Raw genomic sequence first — 19,210 nt, 5'->3', positions numbered from 1 at the left:
ACTAAGCCACTCACATGCTAAAATCTCTAACTACTCAATCTACCTCAATACCTACTATAATTTGACAGATCTACTAAATGATTCCAGGAAATCAATTTCCTCAAAATTAATTAATTTTTTTCTGAATTAAAATGGGAGATAGACTTTGCTCTTCTTCACAGAAGTGCTTAATTTTAAAGCGTGAAGGGCAATGAACCCCGTGGTGGTAGCCAATGTGTTTCCTGGTGCAGCAGAAAAGGGCAGTGGGAAGATCCCTCTCCACAAAGCCCACGGACTTTACATGCCTCTGTGTTTGTTTGTTTGTTTTGGACTGAGGTAAGTGGAAACCTTCAGGTCTGCAATCCAAATCACTGTGCACACACTGATTGGCTGGCCTTTGAGTCAATCATGAAGCCACCTCCTTCCCCCCGCCCCAACTTGTCAGAGCAGTTTTTCATTTTTTTTAAAACACAGAAGAACAATCTTGTGATCAGGTAAGTATGCACAGAACTTGAAAAAACAAAAAGAAAAAGAATAATCAGAATTTTCAGGCATGAGGGAAAGAGTCCAGAAGAAACAATTAGCATTGGATTCAGAGCTTACATGTGTGTTTTTCAAGAAGGTAGAGGTGGGAGCAGGGCTTACACTGCTACAGAAAAACCCTCATGATCACAACTGTATTTTTCTCGGGTACCTCTATATGCAGCCACATACACCCTCAAAGGAGCCCAGCTCTGGGTTTCTAAATGCCACTGACCGATCTGAGTATGCCTCCTGATTTGAAGGGAACAACATCAGAACAGTAACTCATTACAGATGTAACAGGCAGCCTCCTCTAAAGGCATGAAGTTCTATCATCTCTCTTTATCAGCAGTGATTGAACCATCCAATCAGAATCAAGGCAGAGATGAAGCAGAGGCTAACTGGAAGAAAGCAAAGCCAGAAGAGTAAATCATGCCAGAGACCCAGTGGGTAACCTCCTTTGTGAGCAGGCATTTTGAGCTTACAAGAGCTTTTAATTATTTCTGTAATTTATTTGGGGCACTTATTTCTCTGCTTGCTACGGTGTACATAGTTTGGTGGATTACTGTGATAAATCTTAATTCCAACCACAGCTGGAATGCATGAACCTCGTATGAATTTATATGGGGAGGAATTAGCTAGTTATTACTCATGTATTGAAACTGACAATCAATTGATTTCTCAAACTGCAAAACTCCACCCCCAATAATCTTACAGTTTAAGGTGAATTGCTACACAATCCTGAAACAAATCTAGTGGGGGTGAAATCATGAAAAGTTTCCTTTGTTTGGCAAACATCTGAACTTATCTTGTCCTGGGATAATTAATACATTCCCAGTTATGAATTATGTCAGATGCTGCAATTTTTAGAAGAGGGAGGGAATCTAACATTTGGCAAGCTTTTGCTGCTTTGTCATTGGCAAATGTGATTTAAATATTTTTTAAAAAAATTAATGAATTCTAAAAGTTCACTGCATTCTGAATTGATTTTTTTTAAAAAAAATTCAGCTCAACTTGCAAGGGCTGAGCTGTTTGCTCAAAGAACGTTTAAACTGATTTATTTAGGAAATTTGTATGCTGCTCCAGGTGGCTTACCCTAATAAAGCAAAATCAAACAGGTGATAAAAGCAACATGCCAATAAAACAATTGAATCCAATAACATAAATAAATCAAAGGTTTATCAACTATTCCCTGTAGCATTGCTCTAAAACAGGGCTATATTTCTATAATTTTAATGAATGGAGACATGCCTTCTATAGTGCAGGGGGTTGCAAACCTCCAGGTAGTGCCTGGAGATCTCCCAGAATACTTTACAACTGATCTCCAAGCTATAGCACTCTCCGTTCTTTTGGAGAAAGTGTCATCTTTGGAGGGTGGACTGGACTCTATGGCATTCTACCCTGTTGAGGTTCCTTCCCTCCCCAAAGCCCACTCTTCCCAGGTTCCATCCCCAAATCTCCAGGAATTTCCCATCCCAGAGTTTGCAACCCAGCCAGCGCATAAAGTGTTCCAAGGGACATTGCCTTCCCAGGCATCCAGAGGCACAACTGAAGATGCATACTTTAAATGTCAGGGAATTAAGATGTATTTTCTGCCTCATGAGAGCAGCCGTTAGCTTACAAACAAATGCTATTTTTTCAGCAGAGCAGGGGCACGTTCAAAGCATTTTGTGGTTAATGTGAAGCCTCTTGGGTGGAGTAAAGGTAAATTTGGCAGATGAAAGTTCATTCTTCTGGGAGATGGAAGTACTATATCAGCTTACTCACGCTCTGCCTTATTGCATTTAGGGAACATAATCATCTTGCTTTCTGTCTGAGGAGTTTATTTATTTATACCCTTTCTCTTTTCTTCTCAAAGCAGAGACCGCAAGTGGTTTACAACATTTTTTCTCCCCTTCTCCATTTTATCGTCACAACAACAACTCAGCAAGGTAGGTTAGGGTGGGGATGAATGATTGACCCAAGCTCACTCAGAAAAATTCCAGAGCAGAATAGGGATTTGAACCTGGGGCTCCCAAATCTTAGCCCTTTTCTCTAACCACTGCATCACAGTGGCTGTTTAGGACGTGGTGGCTTTCCTAGAACAGATAGCCAGTCCATCAACTACAACAGAATGTTAACCAAGCAACTAAATGAGGAAGAGAAGATAAATCCTCACAGAACATCTCGAGGTTCTGGGCAGCCTCAGTAAGAACATTAAAAAGAGCCTTGCTGGATCAAACTGAATGCCCCTCTAGCCAATTATTTTTCTGGCAGTGACCGGGCAGCTACTTCTACCTGTGAGTAAAAAGCATTTTGTTTTGCTTGGTGTTCCTTCATTGAATCTCCTTCCTGTTTATAGTTTTAATTGTTGTCAGATGGTAATGTTTTAATATTTTCTGTTTGCTACCTTGAGGGCCCTAATTTGGTGGAAAGGCATGACAAAAATGTTTTAAATAAATCAATAGCCGTTTCTGAGGTGATGCCATTTCCTAGTATTGGGGATCCCTGGGTGAGATGTCATTCAGTGCCCCCCCACCCCAAATAAGCGCAGTAATGTGCCTCATGTGCCTGCTTCCATCTGCTTCCTCACATGCACACTGTCTACATACCAACCTCTCTGTGGTCAGCAAGGGAGAGCTAAAGGCAGTTGCTGCTCCACCCCCTCAAGATTCTCTCTGAACAGGGAATGGGAGATTGCCCCAAAGGAATCGATGATGTTGCAGGATCTCCTGGGGCAATTTGCAGTGTCAAGAGGGGAAACATGCCTGGTAGACAAAAGAGTCTCCCCCACTACAGTTACCAACTTCAGGGAGGGTCCTGGAGTTCTTCCAGAATTACAGCTTATTTCTAGACTGCATAGATCAGTTCCCCTGGAGGAAATGGCAGCTTGGAAGCATGTGCTTACTCTATGGCGTCACATCCCTGCTGAGTTCCCTCCCCTCCCCAAACTCTGCCCTCAGGAATTTCCGAAGCAGGCATTGGCAATGCTACTCCCACCAGGAAGTGGAAGATCATCCCAGAGACCCTGGCAACGTTGCAAGCTCCCATTTCCTCATGGGGAAAAATTGACTAGAGGGAGGAGAACATGGCTTTCTTACAAGGGAGCAAAACTCACTGTCTTCCCCAGGTGCTCATCCCATTCAGAACGGGGAGATCATCCCAGAGGCCCTAATGATGTTTCAGGAATCTCTACAGTAATTTCCCATTTCCTGGTGGGAACAAATGGCCAAGCATCTCTGCCCCACAGCAGTTCTTTCACTTGGTCATGAGTCTGGGCATACATCTCCTCGTGTCCACTCTTGCTTGTGCACCTGGGTTAGCTCATAAGCAAGGTATGAAAAGACAGCCTGCCTCCATTGTTTGGTCCCCAGTGACTGGTACTCAAGATATACTACCTCTGAGCAAATTAGTAAAGAGTCCAGTAGCACCTTTAAGACTAACCAACTTTATTGTAGCATAAGCTTTTGAGAGCCACAGCTCTCTTCATCAGATGCATGCATCAGATGCATGCATGCATCTGATGAAGACAGCTGTGGCTCTCGAAAGCTTATGCTACAATAAAGTTGGTTAGTCTTAAAGGTGCTACTGGACTCTTTACTAATTTGCTACTACAGACTAACATGGCTAACTCCTCTGGATCTATGACCTCTGAGCATGGAGACTTGATTTAGCTTTCATCATGGCTAACAGCCACTATTAGACAACTACTCCATAAAGGTATCTAACTGACCTTTAAAACCATATAAGCCAGTAGCAATCAGCATCAAAGTCGCTATGTGAATTATGCATTGTGTCAAGAAACAGTAATAATGAGAAAGGAGATTACTGTTTTGCTGACAATTTCTCCTCTGCCCTGTAATCCATATGCACCCAGGAAGAAAATCAGCATGACCTCCATTTTTGCACAACTGGAATCTTTAGAGTGGCCAGGAAGGATAAAGTGTTGACTTACAGCTTTGTTAGCATTCTTTGATATGAGATCTAAACCCATTCATGCTCTTTTTAAAAACAGGCACTTTTTTCTAAGTATCCCTTATTAATAATATATGTCTACATAGGCATGGGTGGATCCAGTCTAAGAGAGAGTGTGAATGCATGCAAATCTGAGATACTATAGACTGACACATCCATGAATGGACCCTTGAACCTCTCTGAGCATTTCACCAGGTACTTCCAAGTGACTGTCCTTGAACAAATTGATTTCAGACACAACAGCTTATGTTCCAGGTTCTCAACAGGGCCTGTGAATTCCTTTCACTATATAACCAGATGGAAGACATTAAGGTGCATCACTTTCAGGGGAACATTCCACTCTGAACATTCAAAGAACTGCCTTTCTGTGCTTGCCAGTGCTATTCAATCCATGGCAACACCTGAACTAAAGTAAAATGGAGTCTACAAAAGCTCAACATAAAATATATTAGTCTTTGGGACTCCACAAAGGCCGAGACTGTTTATTTTGAAAAAGTAATATCCACATATCTGTTAGCTGAGTGTACACAGAGCAGAAGTTATGCTGTGCTGATTAAAGAGGCAAAAAGTTTATTTGAGGAAATACATACTTGATAGTGAAGAAGGAGAGATAGGGATAGATTCCTTGCTATCTGACTACATCTTGTAGAGAGAAAGAATAAGGCAGGAGAGAGAAGAAGCAGGATATTGCCCTGTTTAGCCCAATAGGAGACAAGACAAGGAAATGACCCCCAGGAAACAAGAGAGATGCCACTCTCACTGTCCTAACTAACCAGTTCGGATCATGCATCTGATGAAGAGAACTTGATTCTCGAAAGCTTATGCTACAATAAAATTGGTTAGTCTTAAAGGTGCTACTGGACTCTTTTTGATTTTGTCCTAACTAAGTGATCCTTGCTGCCCCCTGCATAGAAGGCTCTTCTTCCTTTCTTGCTGCTGCAGTACACCAGACATTGCAATTTCCAACAATATCAACATGGCTTTAACTGTATCTCTTCTAGTTGTGCAAACAGCTGAGCTTCTCGCCAAGGCTAGGAAGAGAAGCACCCTTTCCTCGCTGGACATTACATCCAATACAAAGACAAAGCCCCCTTGGCAATACAGGTAATATGGGAGTGAACAACACAACCAAGGGTTAAATTCACAATCCTCTATATTCTAAGAAACCATACAAAAGGTATCACCCACAAATAAGCGTATTAAAACTGGGAGCCAGTTTGGTGTAGTGGTTAAGAGTGCGGGACTCTAATCTGGAGAACCGGGTTTGATTCCCCACTCCTCCACTTGAAGCCAGCTGGGTGACCTTGGGCTAGTCACAGTTCTCTGGATCTCTCTCACCTACCTCACAGGGTGTTTTGTTGTGGGGATAATAGTAACATACTTTGTAAACCGCTCTGAGTGGGTGTTAAGTCATCCTGAAGGGCGGTATATAAATTGAATGTTGTTGTTGTTGTTGTTGTTGTTGTTGTTGTTGTTGTTGTTGTTGTTGTTGTTGTTGTTGTTAAAGTGACTTAGTGCAAAATTGTGAAGATTCTCTAACAGTACATTGAGAACATACGCAAAGCTATAAACCAACCAGGTAAACGGCCAAGTGCAAAAAACAAACAATAAGTACACAGTGAAGACAATGCATATACAAACATTCACAACAGAATTAATTATCAAGCATTCTGGACAGTCCAAACAGGTAACATTACATTACATTACATCCAAGCATACTGGAAGCCTACCAATTGCATGCTACCCATGAATTTTCTGATTCCTGTATTTGGCATAAGGTTACCAATCCAAGCCTGGCATCTGGTGAGAGGGCTAGAGGCAAGGATAAAGGGGTGTGCCTGTGACATCAGTGACATCACTATGTCACTTCCAGGTACAACCTGGAAGCAACAAAGGGTAGCTCTCTCAAATTCTGGTTTCTAAAAGCTACCGCTTGTCACTTCCAGGTTGTACCCAGAAGTGATGTCACAACATAACATTGCTGCTTTTCTCCTCCTGCTCCAGACAATGGGGCTTGCTGGCAGCCTAATTTTGCCTTGTTGTATGAACAGGGGGGAAATACATACCTACAATATAAGTATAACCATCGTATGTGAGCCCTGTATGTGTGATTGTAATGCCTGCAAAGGTCTTTAGTGACGTCTACTGCTCAGGACCTAACATGAGGGGAGACCTACCAGGCTCCAGTCCAAAGCTGTTGCACACTGCATAAAAAACAGGTCAACATTCTATGAACATTGTACATTATATCAAATTAAAAACAAATTAATGTAACTTTGCAAGATCGCCAGCGATCTTTCAACATCTGTTGCACCAAGATATTTTTAACTGAATGCAAAGCATGTGCTCCACCACTGAGTCATAGCTCCTCCTTAGTTAACTTAGTTAACCAGCAGGAGTTGTCAGGGGGAGGGGAAATAAACAAAATATATGGCCATAGAGTATATATATGGCAATTCCTCGAGAGGACTGACATCCCTCCTGGGTTTTCCCCCAAACTGATGTCATGCTGTTGGGACAACAGGCATTTTTAAAATTTATTTTGTAAACAGGAACTGGAGATGGAGATTTCTTCCCCAGTGGTAGCTTGGCAGTCCTGTCCTTAGTATAGGAAGCGTGCAGTAAATGCAGACAGATTGCTAGGGTTGCCAACTTTGGGTTGGGAAATTCCTGGAGATTTTGGGGTGAGGCCTATGGAGGGCAGGGTTTGGGGAGGGCCTCAGCTGAGTATAATGCCACAGAGTCCACCCTCCAAACCAGCCATTTTCTCCAGAGAAACTATTCTCTGTAATCTGGAGATCAGTTGTAATTCCAGGAGATCTCCAGCCCCCTAGATGACCACCCCACTAGATGGTTTGCTAGGCAGGGACAGCCTACCTGCTAGGCAGCCCTAGGCTAATGCTTAGGGCACCAGAGGGTGGGAAATGCTAGTGGCACTCCTGGCCACAGTGCCACTGCTCCAACCAGATGGCTGCCCAGCACCTTTGGGTGCACTTTGGCTAGCTGGCCATCTGGTGAGCCATCCATCTCCAGCCTTACTCATCTGCCAATATGGCTGGAGAAAATGGGTGGAATTGCACTGAACCTAGAAGTGACTTTACTGCTGGATGACTCTCTAGGAAACCACAGCTTCTCCATGGTCATAGCCATAGAGCTTTTGGGGGTTCCTACAGCATCATCCAGAAGTTGTGTCGTTTCTGAGTTTGATGTAATTCTCCCCACTTTCTTCAGCAACATTGCTGGGTAAATTAGCCCCAAGCTGCCTGGCACTCAGGCTGGCCCACTTAGGGTGGAAAAGCCCTATGGCTGATTTTGCAGCTAAGCCTGCTACATCCCAAACCCTGACACTCATGGGGTGGGATGTGGTGATGTCATAGGAAAGACTTGTTGATGTCACATCAAATAGAAGTGCAAATGGTAGCACTCCCACACACCACTTGGAATTCTACTTTATGGCATCCTGAAACATATAGTTAAATGTTCTTTTCAAACATTATAATCACATGTATGAGGAGCATACCAAGTTTACATAAACATCATCATGTTGTGCAAACAGGGGCAATGTCCTTATTTACTATGTGTGGAGACCCTCAGTACACATGAATGCAAACCCTGAACAATCCAATAGTCAGTTCAGACACACTGAAACTGAACATGCACGTTCACACAACATGGCAACTGTGCATATTGTGAGGATTGTAGGTTGTGCATGCTCCCATCTTGGGTAGCTGGTAAGTTCCTGCTATGTGCAATTACAATGTTTGAAAAGGACTAGAGACACACTTAGAAGAGACGGACTCATTACCTTAGACCAATTTTTTAAATTGACATTATTTATATGCTAAATATAAAGTATAATGAGTTAGTGTCAAATTATTGCCGCCCATCTCCTACCTGTGTGTGTAGTGGTTACTCTGAACAGGCATGTATTGAAGTCTTAGAAGAAGCCACAAGGATGTAATCCAGCTGTCAGACTTGAGACTTTAATCTGCCACTCCGAGAACTACAGAATGAACTCTGAAACCTGAGTCAGAGTTGCCACCTCCACCTTGGGAAAGCCCTGGAAATTTAGGAGGAGGCACTTGGGGAGGGCAGAGTTTGAGGAGGGAGGGAAGCTCGATGGGGGTGTGATACCCTTAAGCAGGGCTTTTTTTCTGGGAAAAGAGGTGGTGGAACTCAGTGGGTTGCCCTCGGAGAAAATGGTCACATGGCTGGTGGCCCTGCACCCTGATCTCCAGACAGAGGGGAGTTTAGATTGCCCTCCACGCTGCTCGGCCGGCGCGGAGGGCAATCTAATCTCCCCTCTGTCTGGTGATCAGGGGGCGGGGCCACCAGCCATGTGACCATTTTCAAGAGGTTCCGGAACTCCGTTCCACTGGGTTCCCACTGAAAAAAAGCCCTGCCCTTAAGTTCATTCTCTAAAGGGGAAGAGATCTCTGTAGTATGGAGAAAAGTTGTGATTCCAGGAGAACTCCGGATCTTATTTGGAGGTTGGCATGGCAGCCCTAGTCTCAGGATGCGATAGGCTGATATTCAACCCATAAATGGAAGTCCAGGGGTCCTGGCAGGATTTGAATCCTCAGCAACCCTGAGCCAGGGATGCCAAGCAGGTCCAAGATGTGGTTGCTCAATGCTGAAGGTACATTCTGTACAGGCTCAGAAGCACTGTATTCTTTCATAGAGCTTCCTGGTTCCCAGGGCTCTTTCCTGGCACTGAAAACAGATTCCAGAGCTACGCTGGAAGCTGACTGAAATGAAGACCCGCCAGCGCACCCGGCAGAGTAAACTATAAGGTCATCCCAAGTGGGAAAGCACGGAATGAACAAAATGCGCCTCCCCAATCTCTCCCGCAACCACAGCCTGCATTTTCAATGATGCAGAAAATGTAACTTCCACTCCACATCTAGGTTTCAAAAACAGGCTCGAATGCTACCCCTGCGTCAGATTTCGGATTTCCCTAAGCACTCAGTACTTTCTCCTGTCCCATCCCCTTAGATTAGTGTTCTCGGGGGAGGGCACATGGTATGCATTAGGCCCATCCGAATGTGCTTGCCATTAACACAACTCCTGTTGACAAAGCCGCAGGTATTAACCCCATAAACCATTCTGACAGGTGGAACAAAAGGGGCAAAGAGAGAGAAAAAAAGAATGACACTTTTGCAGGACCTTTAATTGCTTTTTAAGTTCAGTTCCTGTTTGGGGTGTTTTTATAACTCCTTAAAAAAAAAAAGAGCCAGTGGGGCGGGACAAAAAATTGAGAATACCGCACTTTGGGATTTTTTTATCATAGGTCTTTGGACAGTTGTCTCAACCATAGGGATATGGGTTGGGTTTTTCCTTTGGTTGACAGAGGGTTTTATAGAGATGTTTCAAAGCAAATGGAACTCCCTCTGAGCCACCTGCTCCACTGAGTCTCAGGCCTGGCCCACACATGCGGGAGAATGAGGTGGTGGAACCCTGAGATGGTAGAATGAAGTGCACCACTCCAGACTGCATATGGTTGCCAACTCCAGCTTGAGAAATTCCTGGAAATGTGGGAGGGGCAGAGCTTGGGGATGGCAGAATTTGGGGAGGGAGCTCAGCAAGGAGGAGATGCCATGGTCCACCCTCCAAAGCTGCCATTTCCTCCAGGGGAACTGATCTGTGCTGTCTAGAAATAAGTTGTAATTCCAGGAGACATCCAGGTCTGATTTGCATACTCCTTGTTAAAAAAAAAAGTTCCCTGCAAATAGCCTGGGGAAGATGCCTCTCTTTCTTTACATGGAATTTTTAACACTGGGGAACATTCCAAAATGTGAAGCATCCCGATCCTCTAGCTAAAGCCGTGCAGCCCATTCAGCCACTTCAGCATTGCACCACCTCTTTGCCCTTCATGTGTAAACCTCATTTAGTTAAAAGGCTATATTGCTGCCTTCAAGCCACATGGCTCTGGAGTTTGTGACTGGGTCTCCAGGTGTGTAATTTGGTCATTAAAAGGTCTGTGGCCCTGGAAAGGGGTGTGTGAACTCCACTCCCCGCCATGCCATGCTGTTTCTCTTATCAGATATCTACCCCAAGCTTGCTTTAAGATCCATTGTGGGGAGGGAGGAGATCCACATGGTGCATCGTTATTCTTCCCTATTAAACATTAAAGCAGTTTGGGGAGACATTGCTGAACTATATAACAACTACCCTGGTAATCAGTGTGTCATTATTTCAGTATGGGAGCTGAGCAGTGCTCAAAATATAGGGCAATCAACTCCCTTAAATATTGTTTTAAGAATGCTTTGGGGTAGCATGGTTTAGACATGATTCACTAAGGGTCCCCCTACATTTTTCTCATAATTTGGGGCACTAGGGTGAGAGAACGTGATTTTCCTAGGGCCACCGTCTCATAGAGGAGAGGAGAACAATATAATCAGTTTTGGGTCCCCGTTGGAAAGAAGGGTGGGGTATAAATGATTAAACTAAAAATAAATGATTAAAATAAAAATAGACAATTCCATCCATGGGTTCCCCAGCTCAAGAGAAAATGCTAGACTTGTTTACTAGAGAGTAAGTCCAACTGAACTCAAGGGGGCTTACTTCTACATAAACATACTTAGGATTGTATTTTAGGACTAGAGATAATGAACAAACCAACACCGATTTATGAAGTGATTACTCCTCAGTTCCTAGATTTTTATGGCCTTCTATCCTTCTCTCATACACAGACATTCTTCTATCCTTCTCTCATACACTGGGCATTTCTTACATCTGAATGTGAACACCTTCACAAACTGGGGTTTATTTCTTTCCCAGTAAACAAGATCCCCCTCCCCATTTCCACCCCACTGCTCAGTTGACTACAGATGGGGACGATGAATAGTCAGCCAGAGTTTCACCACAAATACTGGGCAAATGACAGGCCTAGGTGGAGCCTGTGAATGTGAGGCTTCTTCGCCTCTCAGAGGGCTAGTTTGCATTTGTTAATAGACCAGCATAAATGCCTCAGGGGACAGGAGTGTGAAGGGTTCATGGCTTGACCTCACTGTCAAGGTGGCACTGTTTGTGGACTGGCATCTCCACTTGGGGCTGTATACATAGTCCTTGTGAGATTTCCATGTTTATAACAGCACTTTCTGAGGTCCACTGTGCAAATCACACACACTGTCAAGTTGCGTCTCCATAAGATAAAAAAATCTTCATATGGTTCAATCAGTTTTGAGTAAGTTTTCATAATCTTTCTGCTTTTCCTCCTTTTGTCTCTGATGTTACTACAGCAAATAGCAAACTGGCTGGTCCCCAAGTGGATAATGAATCACCCAAGAACAAGGCAGGGCTTCCATCTACTCAGAGGACTCCACAGACGGGAAAATAAATTTGTAAATAGGCAAAAAGGAAAAGAAAGAAAGAAAACCTTCTAAAATGGCCTGATGAAAATTAATATACTTCAGAAGGAAGTACATCTGAGTATATGTTTAAAAGAGAAGGTAGAAGATACTAGCCTTCTCAAGCCCCTGAGAACTTGAAGAATCTTGGCAAGAGATACTACGGGAGAGAAGGGAGGGAGGTACAATTTGTAAACTGACCCCTTCCCCACAATAAAAGCCTCCAGATTGTGAACATCTAACGGAAGTCAAGTCTGACCTCTGCCACTGACACATTGAGAGGTCATGTATAGACCATCCTCTCTCAACTTCAGTTCCCATATCTGTAAAATGGGCATAAATGGCAACCCTCCTCCTTTAGCTGCAGTGTGAATGACCACAAATTGTAAAATAAATAGTAGATTACCTATGAAGGATACTAATGGGAGATTATTGGTGATGAGGCAGTTCTCTTATTCTCCATTTGAAAGAAGTTCACAACTTGTGATCAATCAATTTGTCTGAAAGAGATCATTTATTTTCCTTTCCTTCACATGTTAGTCTACCATGTGAAGAGTTGAACTGTCGTTCTAGATGGATTCTTCAAGATTTCTTACTTCACTCTTTTCTACTGAATCATACCTCCCTGCCCCCGCCCCCAGATATGTTATTTCTGACCTTAGGACCATTTCACTTGGAACAACAAAAATTCCCAAGGACAGTTAGAACTAGAAGACGTTCTCAAATGATTGTATTTCTCCAGCTTAGAATAAGGATTTGAAGTGGTTCTCCAAGGACTGCTCTTGGAAGAACTCCAAAATTAGGAACACATAGAAAATGATGCATTCATTCTAAATAAAGAACGGTTACTTGAAATGGAGTGTTATAATGGATAGAGTGTCAGACTAGTCTAGGGTTGCCAGTCCCCCGGTGGGGGTGGGGGATCCCCTGCTCCGTCTCCGCCCCCTGCCACCACTCACCTGGACAGTGGCAGGGAGGAAGCGGAGGAACAGATCTCCCAGGAGTGACATCATCACGTAGGCCTTGGGAGTGCTCCCACACTTTATGCCAGGCTGATTTGGGCTCAAAATTGGTCCCTAACGTGAAGAATGGGAGCGCTCCCAGGGTCTGCTCAATGACATCACTCCTGGAGGGGGTGGGGTTTGGGGAGGGGAGGGGATGAACCTCAGATGAGTATAATGCCATAAAGTCGACCCTCTAAAGCAGCCATTTTTCTTCAGGGGAACTGACCTCTGTAATCTGCAGTTGAGTTGTTAATCTAGGAGACCTCCAGGCCCCAACTGGAGGTTGATGACTCTATTTCAGAATCAAAACAATGATTAAGAGGGGAAGCACATGTCCTTACACTTCCTGTTTTCCTGGTGAAAATTCCAGAGAATTTGAACCTCTCTGAGGAAAAAGATCATCAAAGGCCCAGGTGTCCCCACCATGAGAAAAAGAAGTGGATGGCTGCTCAGGACAGGGCCTTTTCTGTGGTGCCACCTCATCATAGGAACATACTTCCTGCTGCTGCATACTTACTCCAAAGTCTTTCTAGCTTTGTTGCTGCCAATTTTCTATTTACCAGGCCGCTATAGAGTTTAGTGGATGTTGACATTGGCTTTTTGTAGTGCTGATATTGTGGCAAGCTACTGTCAGAAGGAGTTTTAACATGTTAGCATATTATGTCTTTATGCTTTTTATTGGAAGTTGCCTTGAAAGCCTACGGGCTGAGACAGGGCATTTTTAAAAAACTGTTTTAAATGAGATTATATTATCTCCCTAGCTCTCTGATGAATCAGATAAGGAATAGTTGGTGGCAAATGCTAAAAAGGAGGGGTTGTTTCCACATCCTTTTCCAGGGATCTTATAGGGGTGGGGGCTGCAGCTTGGTGGCTTTATACCTGCAGAAGATCCCAGATCCAACATCTGGCATCTCCACTTACAAACGGGCCTCAGATGTTTCATTAGGTGAATATTCCTTGCACTGGAGGAAGGCTCAACCATCAGTGGGACAGAACCTTTGGATCAGCTGCTTCTCTCTTTCCACCTATCTTCATATTCTCCTCAGTGTGGAAATCCTATACAGTTTGTCTCTTTATTAAAATATGTATACCATTCCTTTCCTACAAGGCAGCTGACAAATTCAAATTTTAGAAAGATACAAAATATAGTAAATCCTCACATACCCCTTCCTCCCAAAATGCTGGGGTGGTGGAGAGTGCCCTCAAGTCAAAGTTGACTTATGGCAACCCCTAGTGGGATTTTCATGGCAAGAAATTAACAGAAGTGGTTTGCCATTGCCTGCCTCTGCAACCCTGGTCTTCATTGGAGGTCTCCCATCCAATTACTAACCAAGATTGACCCTGCTTAGTTTCTGAGATCTGACAAGATCAGGCTCACCTGAGTTATCCAAGTCAGGGCCCTAAAATGCCTACATAGTATACCTTTAAAAGCTCTGGCAAACAAACAAACAAACCTGACAGTGCCTTCTAAATACCTCTAGAGTCTCATTTTGCCTCCTCAGGCAAAGTGGGGGGGGGCTAGAGTAGAAAAGGCACAGAATACAACTGATGTTGGGGCAGGGGGCTACCTAAAGCAAGGGAGCAACTAGCAGGTGGCAACCAGAAGGCCTCAACTGGCATACACAGGACATAGGGGAAGAGCCAATGGTGCATAGTGGTTACAGTGTCAGAGCAGAATCTAGGAGTCAGGTTGAAATCTGTGCTCTGCCATGGAAGTTTGCTGGGTGACTTTGGGCCAGTCACCTTTTCTTTCACCCTCATCTACCTGACAGGGTTGTTGTGAAGATCAAATGCAGCTTTAGGCCCCCATTAGTGAGAAAAGCAGGGTATAAATGAAGTAAGTAAATAAATAAATAAACAGGAGATGGTCCTTTGGTATGTCGCGCCATGTGGTCCTGATATCTGCATGCATTCTCCAGCAGCTCAGGAGAGCAACTATCACACCTCTATGGAACATCTGCAAGGGAGCCCAGTAGAGAACATCAAAAGGAGAACTGAAGCTGTGAGCTTTTGGGTAACCTGCAGGCTGACCCTTTCCTAATGATTTCCTGGGCGAGGTGGGGGGGGGGGAGAGTTACCAAATCTATGGGATCCTCCCAATGGCCTTGGCAAACTATTGATTTTGTGGTGGTGTAGGGATAACATTTCCCAGAATTCAAAGTGCGAGATTTGATTTCTGGGGAAATGTGATTCCTTGCCCCGACAACCATTTCTGTTGTGTGGTGTGGCAAAGTGATTGCCCAATGATTAGGGCCACCAATTGGACAGCGCCCGTAACTTCACAGTGACGGTATACAAGCTCTCTCGGCCTCCCGCAAACCATTTTGCCGCTTATAAAACGATCCATTTTCAGTTTGTAAATAAGTTCTTTAGAGCCTGAATTCTCCCTGCTGTCCAGCACACAGAACACCGGGAAGCTTTGGGGAATATCAAAAAAGTCGCGAGCACCACAAAAGGAAGAGCGACAGCACAGCGGTGCCAAGCACCTAAAGTTCAGCCGGCTGCAGCATGATGGGGCACAGAGGACAGTTGGAAAGGAAGTCCGTTTTCTAAAGGGCATCTGGAGAGGGGAGCTTTGCTCTCCAAAGCTCATACTCTGAAAATCGTGTTGGTCTCTGGTGGACTCAAATCCTGCCACTTCCGAAGGTCGCTCCGTCGTCGGGTCTCTCCACGTCTGAAGGCTGCTGGCTCACAAGACACCACCGAAGTGGCCCAGGCTGGAAACAGGGGCATCGCCAGGAGAAAGAGGGGCCTGCTTTGGAAACGGAGCTCGTGGCTGTCTCTCTGGGCCACGGAGGTGGAAGCCGGGTGGGGATCCCTGCTTAAAAGCCGGGTGTGTCGGAGGAACCAAGTCCCTGCCTGCTTCCCGACGTCCGGGGCTTTTGGAGACTGTTTTCCTGGGAAGGTTTTTGTCGCGTTCTGCGAGGAGAGAGAGACGAGGGGAGCGGCGGGCAAGACAAACTGCCACGCTGTAGGGTAACCCCGGTTCAGCGGCCCGTCTGAACGCAGCTCGCTCCTCTCTCCCTGCCTCCCTCCCTCCTCTCGGCTCATGTCGACTGCAGCCAGGAAGGATCCTGCTGCGGCTTGTGCTACTTCTTGCCTCCCCGCCCAGGTCTGCCCTCCCCCCGCCCCGCCCCCGGCTCTTCTCCTCTGGCTTCTGCTTTCCCGTCCTGTTTTCGTGTCTGCCCCGGCGTTCCATTTCTGCTTCTCTCTCCTCCCTCTTCCCTCTTTTGAAGACGAGATCTGCATCGCGTAAAGACACCCCCCCCCCCGAAAAAGACAGGCGGCCCAAGAACCGCAGTTCTTTTCCGGACACTCGAGTCCAGTTTGAGCCACGCACTGCTGCGGTTCGAAGTTCTCGTCTGAGAGCGGGACCACCGTGAGCCGCCTTGGGCCACAAAGGCGGCGTACAGGCCCCCACTTTGGGGGGGGGGGGGGCGGCTGCGGACGCTGCCTTCAGTTCTGCCGCCCACGCAGCCAGGGGCGAGAGGAGGGAGCCCTCGAGGGGCTAGAATCAAAGCCGAAAGGAACCGACGGGAGCCAGCAGTGCGCAGCCAGAAGGAGAGAGTCGGGGAAGACCAGGCTCCACTCGCAAGAAAAGGCAAACGGGAATCCGCACCAGCTGCCCCGGACTCTTCTGGTGCCAGGAAACCGACACGATGCCGCCGCCGCCGCCGCCGCCGCCGCCTCCGCCTCCACTCTCTCTCTCTCTCTCTCTCTCTCTCTCTCATACTCCAATCCCCTCCACCGCAGTTTTGCGTCTGGATGGAGCTCTTCACCAAGACCGCCGAGAGCCACCAAAGATTTCCTTAGACACACCCCAGGCCCAACATCTCATGGAGACGAGTCGCACGCCATCCCCACCAATGGTGCCCTCGACATGCAACAGACAGATCCGCCCGCCTCCCATTCCAGTCCTCCACTTCATAGCCCAACTTTCCTCTAAGGCGTTTAGGGCAGCGGGCGTGCTCTTCCCGTTTTATCCTCACAAGAATCCCGTGCGGTAGGGAGGGAGAACCGTTATTGGGAGCGTTGAGTTCTTTGCAGAAGGGGGAAATGTACAGGTAGGTAGGTCGAGCTGAAATGCAGCCCGAGCCAAGGCCAAAAGAGTGCATTGAATTCATATGCCCCCGTTTTACCTTCTGCGGCTGCTGAGCCTTGCCCCAGCAGAATGCCTAGAATCCTGCCTGCCCCTCTAGTACCCCCCCACCCCACCCTACCCAGTAAGCAGTCCTTCTCTTGCCTAACCCTTCTTACCTCACTATGCTCGTTCAACACTGCATCTCCCATCCGTTCCTTTCCCTTCTCCTACACCTCCCCTCCCTCTGTTCTCTCCTCGCTGTCAATCTTGTAAGCTCCTTGGGGCCAGGAATCTCTGTCTTTTTGCATCTGTATATTGATGACAGAGTAGTGTCTAAATAATGTGTTTAAAAATGGAAATAGCTGGCATTACCCCCACCCTGATGTGACCCGGTTCTGATTGTCTAGTGTTGACGGGAATGCACTCTTTACATGGTTCAGAGCCACTCTCAAATGGTTCGTTTGTACACTTCAGGGCTAACCAGCCCTGGAACTTCAAATGAGTTCTGTTTTAAATTAATCCCTGGAAAGGTACTTGGGGTGCCTCTTCTAGGATGCCCCAAAAGTCATCATTTCAGACTCTTTGTCAAATATTATTTATATTTATTTATACCACGCCATTCTCCTCAATGGGAACTCAAAGCACTTTACATTGTTCTTGTCTCCATTTTTTCCCTCTCAACAACCTTGTGAGGTAGGCTAAGATGAGAGTGTGCGATTGACCAAAGGTCACCTACCAACTTTCATGGCAGAAGGAGGATTCGAACTTGGAGCCTTCCAGATACAATCTGGCCATAACCGTCTTCCATCTGTTTCTGCCATTCATCTCTCCAGCCACTATAGATCAGTCCTTCCTTACCTTGCCGGTTCCTTTCCACAAAGCCAAATCAAAAAATTGCCTCCGACCATGTGCAGACACCTTTCCCCACAGAATGTCCCAATTTCCTTCGCCCCTATAACGTGTAGAATTAAGGGTCAAATCTACGTCGCGGCAGATCCCTCCGATTGCTTTGCAAATGGACCACCATGCCCTGGTTAGTTCAAGCGCCCGCCTCCCTCTTTTCCCACGCCCGGATCTACCAGGGCCTAACTCGGCTTCTGCCCCCCTCCCCGCTGTACTTTTCTTTAGGTCTCCTCAAGCCAATTCCTCTTATGAGTAACACAAAGGTTGGGCACGGACAGAAAACCGTGGGAAAACCGGCCAGGCTGTTTAAGTAGACATTTATACCCCGCTTTTCTCCCCAGTAGGGATCCAGAGCAGCTTACAACACCAGTCTCCCCCTCCACACACATTTTATCTTCACAATCCTATAAAGTAGGTTAGGCTAGGAGGGAGTGACTGGTCTTTATCTCTCCGCCTCACAGAGTTGTGGGGAGTTTAAATGTAGGGAGGGCTGGATAGGAATCTGAGACCCGCTTGCACGAGACCTCTGGCAGTTTCCAGCTTCGGTCCTGACCTAGTAGTAAGCCCCGCTGAACATGGTGGAAACGGGCTTCCGAGAAGGCATGCACCGTGAGTTCCTTCGCAATTCCCGTCTCTGGAAGAGCTCTCGAATCCCACACTTGCACCGAGTCTGTGAATACTGCTAGCGGTCAAATGAATTCGTTTTAGATTAATATTAACAACAGCAGGAATTTTAGGCACACCAAGTTCTCTTATCGTTCTTCACTGGCAATTCATTAGAACTCCACAATCCATCAAAAATAACATTGGCCAACAGCTCCGGCTTCCCTTCAGAACAGCTGCGCACATTTCCTCAGCACAGCCGCCCCGGTCTAAAGCCAGAGAAGCCAATGGGCTGAGAAGGATGTGACTCTCCGTAGGGTTTGCACTGTAAGATATGGGTCGGATGCTGCCAATTCCTCTCGTCTATTTCACCAGGTTCTCCGAGTCCCCCATCCCGCGTGGCTTTTTTCCTTCCACACACGCGCCACGACCCCGGGCACTATCTTTGGGGTGCTTCTAAAGGGACCTCTTTCCTCTTCCACCAGAAGAAACGCTGGTAAGCGCCAACGCGTCGCGCACATTTTAAATCTCTTTCTCAATACTTGTTATCGGCGATGCCCACCCACTACACGCGCGCTCACTTTTGAAACGAAAAGCCAAGCCCTGCCTTTGCCACCTCTGGCTGCTTTCGCTTCTCGCCTCCCCTCTCCAGCCCCGTCGCTCGGCCTCCCCAAATGTTCGTCTCCACACGACTGGCTAAGAGGCAGCTCTCCGCTCGGGGGCATTCAGAGAAGCAGATGCGAGGTGTGGCCGGGTGGGGTCGGAGCGCCCGGTGCCCTCTTGCGCTCTCGACTACGAGCCGCTGGTGCTCTCCG

The 19,210-nt window shown here is 46.2% G+C and overlaps 1 protein-coding gene across 1 annotated transcript in view; it reads right to left on the bottom strand.

The window, feature by feature from the left end:
- Positions 1-19,210, bottom strand: part of NGFR (nerve growth factor receptor) — a 68,945-nt gene that overhangs the window by 49,235 nt on the left and 500 nt on the right. The gene's annotated exons all lie outside the window — the stretch shown is intronic.

This window comes from Eublepharis macularius, chromosome 12, assembly GCF_028583425.1.
Source record: "Eublepharis macularius isolate TG4126 chromosome 12, MPM_Emac_v1.0, whole genome shotgun sequence".
In the NCBI taxonomy this organism is placed as follows: domain Eukaryota; kingdom Metazoa; phylum Chordata; class Lepidosauria; order Squamata; family Eublepharidae; genus Eublepharis; species Eublepharis macularius.
The sequence above is the reverse complement of the archived record's forward strand: the minus strand, read 5'-3'. Positions and strand labels throughout refer to the sequence as shown.